Source organism: Hipposideros armiger, unplaced genomic scaffold, assembly GCF_001890085.2.
Source record: "Hipposideros armiger isolate ML-2016 unplaced genomic scaffold, ASM189008v1 scaffold_262, whole genome shotgun sequence".
NCBI lineage: Eukaryota > Metazoa > Chordata > Mammalia > Chiroptera > Hipposideridae > Hipposideros > Hipposideros armiger.
Genome location: NW_017731612.1, coordinates 1,563,743 through 1,575,437, shown reverse-complemented (window position 1 = coordinate 1,575,437; position 11,695 = coordinate 1,563,743).

The following is an 11,695-nucleotide window of genomic DNA, read 5'->3' as shown; positions in this document are numbered from 1 at the left end:
CTCTCTCTCTCTGTTACACGATTCCCATCTTGAATTATTTGCCACATCAAATGGTGAGATAATGCAACAAAATTAGAGGAAATGCACATGTTTTTCCTGCTGCAGCAGAGACTCAATTCGGAACTCACGGAAGAGCCATATTGAATTGATGCTTGTTGTTGTGTGTTTCTACTACATACAATGTATTTGTAATACCAGAGTGAATACTCAGGGCGCTTCTGCAGCCTTTTGCAGACATGCACAGGGCAGCACAGGGTGAGGGCCAGCCTCGTCCCTGTCCCCAGCCCTGGCCCAAGGCAGCACTCTGCCTGCTGATCTGGCTCCTACAGAAACAAGCAGAGGGCGGGAGCGGCAGGGCAGGGCAGGGTGGCAGTGGGGTGCACTCACTCGGGCTCTGGTTAATGGGTGGCTGCAGGCGGTCACAAACACATCTGCACCCCCTTTTCTGTTTTGTAAAACAACGAAGATGGGATCTACCGGAGTTAAGACCGTGTTGTGTATGAGGTGTGTGCAGATACAGACAGGTTCCCCTCGGAGGTGGGGTCCATGTTCGCAGCCGCACTGCCCAGCGTACCCCCTGTCAGCGAGGAGAACAGACTGTCACTGTGGAGGCACACGCGTGGGGTTAAATAGGCACTGGTGAGATGATACCGCTCTTGGACGAGATGTCTCAGCCGAGAAAGAGCTGTGTGCGTAGAGATAGGGGCATGCGTGAGAAGTGAGGACAGGGAGGCCCACGCTGAGGGGCTCAGATGACAGAACGCCCCAGGTGCCCAATGGAGCCACATGGACTCGACGTGCTGGGCACGTCAGACTCAGCCAAAGATTCTGCCGAGGGGATGTGTGCCCAGAACAAGGGCCTGAGAGTGTTAACCTGGAAACAACACGGAAGTTCCCATCTGACAAGCGGACCAGAGAGACACTGGAGAATCTCGTTGTGACAGGCCATGTACGTAGAAAAGATGGATCTGAGCATCATTAACAAAGAAAAATTGATAACCGATCTGATTAGAGGTGAAGCGGTGATAGGAATCGAAGCACTGCTGAGCCTGAGACCCAGAGAAATTGGAAACACCAGTCATGATCTTGATAGGACTGAATTTAGGAAGCAGAGAGCTGCGGAGACAGATGTAAATAAAGCACGCCATCCGAACGGCTGGTGTTTTTCACGTTAAATGAAGGCAAAAGCAACATGGTCAGATGCTCCGGCACACGCTGCCTTCTCAGGGCGTGGATGTAGGGGCAGGAACACAGCAGCGAGCAGCCAAGGCCACACCGCCTGCTTTCCTGCAACGACGCGGCGAGCAGAGCCTGTGACCCACGGAGTCTCTGCTGCAGAGGCTGAAATGCGCGCAAGTCATCGTAGGCAGCCTGGAAGTTTGTGAGCAGCATGAGGACATACGGGGAAGGTTTCCCCCCTTTAAAGTCACACAATGACGAGTGTTGATTCACTGTAATGCGGCATCTGGGTGTCAGCCCTAGGATTTCATCTCGCGTGTTCTGGCTGATTGTCCTGCATCCTGGGGAACCACGTGACATGGGTCTGATGACCTCCCACAGGCTCCTCTGCTTTTCTCTGAGAAGAGTAACGGTGCCCTGCCCACGCTCACGAGAAATTCCGCCCGGCTCTGCTGATTTCCTCCCGTCACTGGATGAGCTTTACCCGCCAGGGTGTGCAAGGCCCTGTGTTGACCGGTTTTGGATGGGACAGGCTGTCTTAGGAGCATCCCGCGCTGTCACAGGGCAGGTGGCCCGCAGAAGAAAGCGAGGGCGTGTGCTCAGAGGCAGTTTATCCTCAGGGTCCCCTCCCACAGCTCCAAGGCCCTGTGCGGTGGCCTCTCCCTCCTGGCACATTCTCCTGTCCACCAGTCTGTCCGGGCCCGGCACCTCTCCCCTTGCTCCCGTTTCAGGCACATAAAGGTGAAACACTGCCTCCCAAGCCAGAGTTGTTGTTACAGGAAGATTTGTGTGTCCTTGGAATCGTTGCGTTTGAGCTCCTGTGTCTGGGGAAGACTGTGTCCTAAAGGCAAGAGGGGAAAGACGCCGGCAGAGCCCGGGTTTCTGCTGTCAGTCCTTCCGGGCCGTCGCAGGCGCGGGTTCTCACCCTCCTTTATGAGTCAGCAAACTATGGTGTTCGGATAATCACAAGCGAACGTCAAAAGGACAACCTATAAGAAACTGTTACCACATACATAACGGATTTCACATATTTTCTTTATGGGAAGTAAAAGCTGTTTTGATCTCAAATATATTAGACTTCAAAAGTTCACAGAATTATATGTACACATAATGGACTGTGTGTTTCGTACCAACGATGGTCAGTGAGGCAATTCGTGGGCACTTTGAGCGACCCAGCTAACGTTTGTCGGTCACCTCTCACATGCCAGGTGCAGCGGCGGAGGCAGGCGTAGCTTGGCTGTATCTCGTGCCTTGTCTGGGCTTGTAATCTGGTGAAGGCCACTCGTGGTAGTTCCCTCAGCTTTACTGGTGAATAATCACACAAAAATCATTTCGCCTTTTTTAAATAAACAGTTTGTTACATGTTGGCACTTGTACATGATGAAACCATCATCACAATCAAAATATAGAACATTTCCAGCAACTTAAAAACCTCCCCGTGTTGTTTTCAGTTTGCACCCACCCCAACTGCCCACCCGGCACCCACGAGTGGCATTTCTCCTCTGATTGTCCTTTTCCCGTACCTGCTCGTATCGAGTACTATGCAGTGGGTCATTTTCTGTGATTCACCGTGCATAGCGTTTGTGAGCATCATCCTAGGTGTGCATCAGCCTCTCCCCCGGTAAGTCGCTGAGCTCAGCAGCACAGAATGGATGTGATGCTGGCTTTTCACTCACCCGTGGGTGGACATCTTAGTCCTGTCACATTCTAACTACTTACAGACATGACTGCAAGCAGTTCCTGTTTACAAATCTCTCTTTGAAAACATGTTTTTACTTCTCATGGGGGAATTCTGAAGAATGAGATTGCTGGGTCCTGTGAGGCGTGTATGTTTAATCTCATAAAGCACCACCACCATCTTACCCAAAGGGACCATGTCATCTCACATCCCAGCGGCAAAGTGTGAGTTCCACGAATTCCAGGTCTTTGTCAGCACTGCCCATCGATGGGCTTTTACTTTGAGTGATGCTAGTGAGAGTGTAGTAAAATGTCGCTGTGGCTTTAATTTGCATCCTGAAACTCTAAAAGTACGTCTTCCAGTAGAATGTTTTGATGTTTATTTCTTGAAATATTTTTTGTCTACATTTTTTTCTCTTCTTTCACACGGAGACTACATCCTTGGTTTATTCATCACTTTCGTGTTATCTAAGAGTTCCCCAAATTGCTGTTCTATTTTTCCTCTCTGTTCTTCAACCTATACATTTCATTTATCCATCTTCACCTTCACTTACTCTTTCTCTGTTCTCCATTTGGCTGTGAAGACTGTTCATTGATTTGCTTATATAAACGAAAGAATTCTTCAGTTCCATAATCTCTACTTCTTTTTTATCATGCGATTTCTCTGCTGACATATATCTTTTCATTTATTGTAAACATATTTTGTTTTATATCATTGAAAATATTTTAAAAGAATCACTTTAAAATTCTCATCCTAAGTTCCAAATATTAGGTCATTTCAGGGTTGGAGTCAGTTCATTTTCTCTTCAGAATGAACTCCATTTTGGGGAATTTTCATATTCAGTTAATTTTATATTGAATTATATTTGATTGTAAGTGATGAAAGTTCTGGAGTCTGTTGTTTTTCTGATAAGTGTTGTTTCTTTTGTTTTAGTGGGTTAGACTCTGTTTCTTCCCTGCCCCCAGCTTTATTAAGGCATAATTGACAAACATTTAAGGTATACAAAGTGATGTTTTGACATACACATATATTATGAAATGATTACCACAATCAAGCTAAACATATCCAACACCTCTCATAGTTATCGTGTGTGTGTGTGTGTGTGTGTGTGTGTACAACTAAGATTTACTCTCTTAGCAAATTTCTAGTGTATAATACAGTATAATGAACCCTAGGGACCTAGCTGTACATTAGATCTCCAAACCTTATTCCGCTCCTGGAACTGAAACTATCCTGTTTGACAAACATCCCCCGTTTCCACCACACCCAGCACCTGGTAACCACCATTCAAGTCTCTGCATCTAAGACTTTGATTTTTTGATTCCACGTAAATGTGAGATATACAGTATCTGTCTTTCTCTGTCTGGCTTTTTTCACTTAGCATAAAGTCCTCTGGGTCCATCCATCACAAATGACAAGATTTCCTTCTTTTGCAAGGGTGAATAATGTCCCATTTTGTATTTACAATTTATTTATCAAATCATCTGATAACAAACATTCAGGGTGTTTCTATAGCCTGGCTAATGTAAATAGAGTTGCCACGGACATTATTTATTTGAAATATTGATTTTATTCCCTTTAGATATATATCCAGAAGTAGATTGATGGATTATATTTTTAATTTTTGAGAAACTTCCATACTGCCTTCCATAGCGGCTGTACCAATTTACATTCCCACCAGCAGTGTATGAGGGTTCCTTTTTCTCCACAGCCTCTCCAACACTTGTTGTCTTTTTGATAATAGCAATTCTAAAAGGGAGGTGACATCTCATTGTGGTTTTACTTTGCATTTTGGTGATGATTAGTGAGAGTACATGTTCATATACCTGTTGACCATTTGTATGTTTTCTTTTAAGAAGTATCTTTGTGGGCCCTCTGTCCATTTTTAAATTGGGATATTTGTTTTCTTGCTATTGAGTTGTTTAAGTTCCGAGCGTATTTTGGATGTCTCGCATTTGTCTCTTTGTTTTTGTTGCCTGTGCTTTTGGTGTTATCACCAAACAAATCATTGCCAAGTCTAATGTCAAGAACTTTTTCTCTATATTTTACAGTTACAGGTCTGATGTTTAAGTCAATCTATTTTGAGTTGACTTTTGTATATGGTGCGAGAGAAGGGTCCAATTTCATGCATTTCCATGTGATATTGTTTTCCTACCCCCACTTATTAAAGAGACTGTTCTTTCCCCATTTTTGTTTCTTGGCATGTTGGTCAAAGTTCAGTTGACCATAAATGCATAGATTTATTCCAGGGCTCTTGATTCTGTTCCATCAGCCTATATGTCTGTTTTTATGCCAACCATAGTGTCTTGATAATTACACCTTTGTAGTATATTTTGGAATCAGTGAGTTTAGTTCCTGGACACTTGTTTCTCCTGCTCAAGAATAATTGGGTATGGGGGTCTTTTGTGGTTCCATATGAATTTTGGAATTGCTTTTTTTTTCTGTGAAAAATGTCTTTGGAATTTTGATAGGGATTGCATTGAATCTGTAGATTGCTTTAGGTAGTATGGGCATTTTAACAATATTAATTCTTCCTATCTGTGAACAGAATATAATTTCTATTGTGTCTTCTTCAGTTTCTTTCATCAATGTATTATTTCAGTGTATAAATTCTTGCCTCCTCAATTAAACGTATTGATAAATATTTTATTACTTTTGATGCTATTATAAATGGTATTTAGGTTAATTTCTTTTTCAAATAGTTTATTATTAGTGTATAAAAATGCAACTGATTTTGTATGTTAATTTGGTGTCTTGCCATGTTACTGAATTCATATATTAGTTCTAATTAGTTCTAATTGTTTTGGGGTAGAGTCTATAGTTTTCTGTACATAGGGTCACACCATCTGCAAATGGACAATTATGCTTCTTCTTTTCTGATTTTGATGCTTTTTAGTTCTTTGTCTTGCTTGATTACCCTGGATAGGATTTCTAGTACTGTGCTGAATGGGCATCCTTATCCTCGATCTTGGAGGAAAAGCTTTTCATTTGTTTACTATTGTGTACTGTGGGTTAGTTATATTTGTCCTTTGTTATGTTGAGATACATTCCATCTATAGGTAATTTGTTGAGGTTCTTTATCATGAAAGGATGTTGTATTTTGTGAGATGCTTTTTCTGCATCTATTGAGATAAACATATGATTTTTATTTTTCATTCTGTTAATGTGGTATATCACATTTATTAATTTGCATATGTGGAATCACCCTTGAATCCCAGGAATAAATCCCACTTGATCATGGCATATGATCTTTCTGATGTGCTGTAGAATTTTCTTTGCTGGAATTTTGTGGAGATGTCTTGCTTCTGTGTTCATCAGGGATATTGGCCTGTGCTTTCCTTGTAGTGTCCTCACCTGGCTGTGGTATCAGGATAACGCTGACCTTGTAAAATATGTTTACAAGTGTCTCTTCCGCTTCCATTGTTTGGGAAGTGTGTAAGCACTGTTGATAATCCTTTCCTAAATGTTCCGTGACATTCACCAGTGAAGCCATGTGGTCCCGGCTCTTCTTTGTGGGAAGGGTCTCCCTCTGGTGCCTCCCTTACGATGTGCAGACTTTACAGTTGTTTTCTGCAGAGGAGTCGGTCCTGTAGGAACGTGGACATTAGTAGAAGCTTGATGGACTTTCAAATATGGAAGTTTTCCTTTCTGTCTCAGCCATATCAACATCAACTTATTGCTTTTTCAGGAAATGTTAAAGAGCTTTATTTATTCAAGTTAAATATTCATAATCACAGTCAACTCTTTTTCAGAAAAGAGTATATGCTATTTAATTTTGCATCCCTAGTGTTCAGTGTAGTGCCTAATAAATTGTATTTCTTGTAGAGCTTTTAATTAATGACAAACTTTTAAATCAATTATTTTATTAACCAGTGTGTTTAATAATATTGCAGCACTAATTTACTGTGACAATTTATAAGAAATAGATGTTTTCTCTCATGGAGTATAATGCTTTAGGATGACTGATGATGGAATATCTAATGTGTGTCCTATGAGGCATCAGTTACAAAAGTTCCGCAGGGCCAGACACAAAGCATTTGTGATGAAATGCTAATTATTATGTATTTTTCCCCTGGTGATTTACAGTCTAGTTAAAATATTTCATAAAATTCCTTTATATATTCTGGAAACCCATCTCTTCTCACTATCTGTGCCTTTATGCTGCTTTAATGTCTATTGTAGCATTAACCTCCCAGTGATGTATTGTGTGAGAGTCTCTATGAAATTTGTTGTGCTGTCTCTCTCTTTAAGGATGTAAATAAAATCCAGGGCGGGAAAATTCTGTGTGTTTTTGTGACTGCTCCATCCCAATTCCTATGAGAGCACTGGGCACGAAGGAGAAACAAATGAATGGCGGTATCCCTCGTAAATTCCTTCAGAGGACACGTGGTAAATACCGGTTAGATGTCAGGCCTCGTTCTAAGCTCTGGGTTTAGAGAAAATAATAAAATATCGTATCTTCCCTAATGAGTTCATATTTTTGGTCATTTCTGAAGAAGGAAAGATAGCAATTATTAAAGTTATATATATATATATATATATACATACATATTCAAAAAAATATGAAATTATTCTGAATTATTGGCATTATATATGACTACATTGAAAACAGAGGTGAACACAGAGTAGCTGGTCTGGAGTAATTTAAATCTCAGAAAACTAAATGGGAAACACATTTGGCTTCTAAATAAAATGAACAGTTGATTTTTCATGTGTCAAGATATTATACTACTTTTTTTACAATCTATTAATTATATTAAACGTTAAAAGGCAATGCTTTTCTGCAAAATAAAGTAAAAGAAAATGTATTTCATTAGTTTTAAAACGTGACTGTTTTCTTATTCATTGTAACATAAACCCATGTCGGCATGCTTACCTGGTGTAATCGCCATAAAGAAAAATGAGCGGCGATGTGGTCACGTCGCATACATAGCCCCTTAATGCGTGATCTACCATGTGAATTAGTATTTTTTTTTATTCATAGAAGGAATCTTTTTTATGGGTCTCATTATCAAATGTCTCCATAATACAGAGTTTAATTATAATTACTGTCATAAGAGAAACAGTAGAGAAAATTTGTTGGATTATTTTAAGAAATGAAGAGAAAATCTTGAGCCTTCCCACTTGCTGCTAATTTCCAAACCCCACCACACGTGAGTTTAATTAAGAGGCGCCCTTGCCCCATTTACCACTCAGTGGGCTGTAGCAGGTGGAGGAGCGGCTGCCAGTGTTCTGAGTTCTTGCAATATTGAAATTAATGACATTCATGGATAATGTATGGAACTTGTAAACTGAGTGGAGCTGAGAAAATGTTACCTGGTGTACGATTTTGCTCACGAGGAAAGGTGTCCCGGCATTTCTTCTTTGAAGAAACACAGACTGAAATGCACACAAAGTAATGCAGATCTTATCATCTTATTGATTCGCATGTCCCTGTTTCTCATAAATGTCACATACTGATGGCGGTGAGTGTCTTCCTGACAGCATTGTCTGACCATCGTCATCTTCTAATGAGTTTTCCATAAAACAAGTATGGGAAGTTATGCTGCTCCGTAAACTTTATTCCTTTGCTGTAAACTCAGTGTGTACTTGAACTCTATCTCCACCTATCTCATTCTAAGAAACTATATTAACTTCTTTGCATTACTCTTTCACTTATAAGATAACAAAATATATCGTAGAGTACCTGATATTAATATAGCAATGCTTTAATCATATTCCGTTTATACTTCCATAGTCCCCGAGGTTCAATACGATGCTTTTGCCTTCTTGATAATCCCCAAGTAATTTAAAACATCAATTAAAATGCAGCATAAATAATTTTGGCAATCATGCGGTAACAATGATATCTTTTATCTAACCAGGATGGAATAAATTGAAAGGGTTTGCCTTAGAAAATTATTTTTTGTGTTTTTGATGGTATCTGATTTTTATAAATTTTTTAGTGAAATGCCACATTTTTTCTATAAAAGAAAATATTCAGAGAGTCAATACTTTTTGAGACATAAGTATTAAAACTCTTTTAATTTTTTAAAATCTATTGTTTAGCTTATAAATCCAATATTCATTCACTTTCTTCCATATGAAATAACTATATAATAACTACATTTGATTTTAAGAATAGTGAGTAATAAGACAATACAGTACTATTTCCTGCAGCTGAAGGAATGTCAGTTTAGTGCAAAAACTCATTAACTATATATTTAAAATATCTAAAAATATAAAATCCTGTGATTCATTATTTACACCATTGAAAAATATATAAGTTCATGTGAATTGCAACATAAAAGCTATTGTATGTGTGTTTATTAGGCTCCTCAGATTACTTAGTAAAACACACCCTTAGATTGCTGGACACACCTCAGGACACCTGGATGCTAGAGCTCAGCGAGCGGCTCTTGTTAGCGTTTGTGGTGCTTGGACTCTGTAACCTGTTGTTAAAATAATATAATAATACTGTGCATTCCTTCATTTTAAATAGTTTACTGCCCTGCTTAATAATATAGTCATTTTAAAAGGAAACAAATGTTTTATTATTTCATCATGATATATTTTTTAGATTTTAGAAGCAGATCTGTATGTATCCAGAAACTTCATAAGTTGTTTTAAAATATATCAGAGATAAGATTTCTGGGTCCTGGTAAAATAAATGGTCTCTGAGGAAGGGACTTGTGCCTACACTGCAGTAGGAGAAAAAATGATCCTGAGATATGCTGCAAAGTTGCTCTGTTTTTCCATTCTTCTGGGTAAACTAAGCATTACAGTTATGACTTATTTTTAATAAAGAAAAATAATTTTAGTAAAATGAAAATCATCTAAGATATTTTGAAAGTAAGACACCTTTAAAAATCTAGGTAAAGGCAAGATTTATTTTGAGTTAAATATAATACTAGAACTTTTTATGTTATAATAACAAGATTAATTATGTAAAAATATTAGTATGCATATGTATGAGGTGAAATGTTTGATGGCTGCCAAAATGTGATGCTTCAAATGGTGATGAATGTGATCAACTTGCCATCTGTGTGATGTAAATCTTCCGTTTCCCAAGCATCTTTAATGATTAAGCCAAGTATTTGGAAGTGTGAGAGAGATGGTTTTGCAATTTTAAGTTTTATAACCTGTGGTAATTGTGTTAGGGTTTGATACTAATTTCACACAGATAGTACAAGCTTATATTTGTAGTTAGATATAAATTTCATGCAAAAAATGGTTCGATTTAGTTTTAGTACAATTTGAATTGGAAAATACAAGGCTGAAATGCTATGCTATTCTGTTTTTCTTTTATTTTTTTAAGTTTTATAACTATACATTTGCCTCGGTTCTTTTGTCTATTGATTTATTTCTGCAAAACATTCAAACCAACCAAAATTGAATATTAAAAATCATGATAGTGTAATATATCTCCTTAGCATCTTACTGTTTTTCACCTTAAAATTTGCTTAGTAAACACAATCTGAAATAATGATAAATACTGAATGGTAGTCACCTTACCATCAATACCAAGCATTGAAAAGACTAAAAAAGGTCTATTAATCTTGATATCATCTGCCATTCCTGAATTAACATATTTATTTTATTACAAATCAGTAAACCATTTGTTTTTGTGTTCGGATATGGAAATCAACTGTGCTGAAACACCATTAAATGTTTATTTTAGAAATATGTACTCAGCCTACACATTTTTATTTTAGTAAAATAATAACTGTGCCTGACACAATAATTAATATCATCCTTCAATTTACCGATATATCATTTGAAAATATGAAATACAGGTTTCCATTTGTATACTGTTTTTTCTTTCTAATGTATGCTTTTCAAATATATCTTTCATGACATACATAATATATTTTATGTTTACCTCCCAATGCAAGTACTGGCATAATTGAATATAATTTCTGAATGTACTTTAATAATTACTGTAGAGATAGTTATTAATTTAAAAGGCTTCCTTAATTTTGCCACATCAGGTTTTTGTACATTTCATAGCTTTTCTTGACAGAGGCATAGGTCGAAAAGGAAGGGAATTGTGAACAAAGAAATGCTCCTGTTTTGATGCCATTTAACTTTCTGCTGTGCTTTAAAATGTTTTTCTCAAACACTCAAAATACGAGGCACAATTATCATCATTTCTTTAAAATAATTATCATTATTTAAAATAGGAACACACATACGTAGACAGACCCACACGGATTGCTCATTGTTCCAGGATAAAGCATCGCCAACGAGCCCCGAGAAGAAAGCGTATTACAAACACCGCCTGGCAGAAGGTCCAGGCGCCTGGCTCCTCGTCTGCCTCTGGCAGGGCAGGTGACAGGCCACCCCTCCTCTCTCACTGCCTGATTCTTCTGTCAAAATGCCTCTCTTTCATGGCAGTGTCACCCATCCTCCCTGTGCGGGTCGCAGCCACTCTGTTAGAGAAACCCCACCTGACTGGTTCCAGGAGGACTCAGTGTCCTTACTCGGGCTGCTCATCACCCCACTGAAGCGTCTTGGGTAGGACACGTGGATGAGTTAGAGCTAAAGAAACACGATGCTCTAAGGAGGCTTAGGATTAGAAAGCTGGATTCTGCTCTTCCATAGGGGACGCAGCACAGACACTGCCTCTCTCTAAGGGAGTAGGATTTCTGTTCTTACTGACAAGGGTGACTCCGGGGAAGCACAGAGCAAACGTGAAGGTGCAGTTACTGCCGTGCCACGGAGCAGGGATGCTGATGACACCGTGGAGCTGCGGTCGCGTAAAGCCTGAATGAGAAGCACTGTAGAATTCCTCCTCGAAGTAGAAGTCTGGACCAACACCATTCTTTTTTTTTTTTTTTTTTTTTTTTTTTTTTTTTT